Source organism: Dreissena polymorpha, chromosome 3 (genome assembly GCF_020536995.1).
Source record: "Dreissena polymorpha isolate Duluth1 chromosome 3, UMN_Dpol_1.0, whole genome shotgun sequence".
Classification (NCBI taxonomy): Eukaryota; Metazoa; Mollusca; class Bivalvia; order Myida; family Dreissenidae; genus Dreissena; species Dreissena polymorpha.
Genome location: NC_068357.1, coordinates 136,838,948 through 136,840,907, shown reverse-complemented (window position 1 = coordinate 136,840,907; position 1,960 = coordinate 136,838,948). Strand labels below are relative to the sequence as shown.

At 35.0% G+C, this 1,960-nt stretch overlaps 1 long non-coding RNA gene across 1 annotated transcript; it reads left to right on the top strand.

Moving 5' to 3' along the window:
- Window positions 1-591: 591 nt before the first annotated feature.
- LOC127871611 (uncharacterized) lies at window positions 592-1,960 on the top strand. The gene is made up of 3 exons (XR_008045473.1): window positions 592-704; window positions 1,241-1,381; window positions 1,830-1,960. It is a non-coding gene; the product is annotated as an uncharacterized LOC127871611 (long non-coding RNA).

Genomic DNA, 1,960 nt, shown 5'->3' with positions numbered 1-1,960 from the left:
ATATTAGGTTGGAATAAACGAGTGTAAATTCTAGTTTTACTGTTTTGATTATGCGCCTTTAAATTTTCGGCATTTACATATTTTCGAGATTTACTGCATTGAAACCAAGCGTTCGATTGCTTGACGTCACTTCGTGATCGACATCGATGAAACGCTTGCTTACGCTGTAGATGTTATTTTCTGTGCAAATACAAGCGTCTATTGATAACGAAAACGATAATTTGTCAACAATGAGAATCAGATACTTGGCTTAATAATTTTCATTTAAAATGTCTAATTTGGATGTAATTCGGAATACAAAACGAAACTTAAAAGGTATTGTAAACAACAACGTTCAAAAGAACAATGTGGATTTCAATAGAAAGACTATTTCCACCGACAATCAGGATTTCCGGTATGACCACTGTTATTTTGACGATTTTTCTATCGGTTCGTCGGTAAGCGTGACCACATGTGACAACAGCGATGCTAGTTGGATATAAAATTGGTAGACGTGTCGTTGAACTCGACACATTGACCGAATCGCTTTTAGCATGCAGTGCTTGTCAAGTGCCCATGAATTTACTTAACACTGTAGAAAGCAGGGATTTTGGACAGGCATGTGTTTTGGACATACAGTTTAGCAATTGTGGTGCAGTAAATAATGTGGCTACTGGACGGAAACATGGCAGAGTTTATGACATGATCACAAAGCTTGCATTTGGGTAAGAATTCTTTGTCTTTTTGGTACATTGGTGCATTATATCATGAGTTATTGTCTAAATTACTGATACTTTTGAATACATTCAGATAGTTATCTCTAAGTAATTCACGTGTAGTCTACATGCATACATTTTTTATATTGTACTTGCTATTTTTTTCCTTCATATTTTGTCTGATTTACTGCCAGTAAACACAATTACAGTAGAATGTGAATGGTTGTCCTTAGTTAAACATGTATATTTTAAAGTGACATAAGTTTATTTTCTTCCTGCAGTCCTAGTTATTAATACCGGTAATAAATATGAAATTTTACAAGTTTACAAAACATAAATATTCTCAATTTGTCAAATACGTATTGGTTTTGAAAATAAAGGGCTTGAATTAATTATTATTTGTGTGTATGTAGATCACTAGGTCTTATAAAATGTTGTAACTTTTGTAAATTAGTGACATTATTTCATATTATTTTATTCCGCATAAGCATATTCTAGCATTGTGCATTGTCAACTGTTCTGTCATTTACTGCAATCTGTTTCAGGTAAATCAAAAACTGGGTGTTTCACCTGGGACTTTCACATCGAAACTGGCCCTTCTCCATGACCTTCAGCACAAAAAAAGAAAGGCTATAACTGTTACTCGTGCAGCAAAACAGTGACGCATAAGACTTAAAACTCGAACGGTATTTTTAATTATGGGCATTTTATATTTAAAACACAGTATTCTTCATTTGTCTGCCCCCAATTGGCGACATAGTTTTCGCACTGTCCGTGGGTCAGTCAGTCCCTCACACTTTTCGTGCCTGCTCTCTAATTCAAGTAGTTTTCATCCGATCTTCACCAAACTGGGTTTCTTACAATTGTATGGATTATTTTTTTATATAGTTACAAAGTTGGAGTTTGGGGCATTCGTGTCGTGTGGACACATTTCTTGTTGTAGATTGTATCAATAGATCCATCAATTATATATGCAAAGTAGTAGTAACATTTAAAAGCATATGCTAATGTTTGTAAATTGATTATTGTAAAAGCATTAATGTGCAGTGTAATCATTTCTTTAAATAAAAATCGGAGATAACCCATGAAGGTGCAAGCAAATTTTCCAATTTGAAATTCTGTTTTTCTGTTCAGGCATTCAAAGGACAGTGCAAGAAGTACGAGCGGGACCAACATACAGTTCAAACATAGAGGACCAAGACGTTGATGTTACAACTATACCCCCACCTATACCCAAGCCTGGTCCAGCAGGGCTAGACACTACC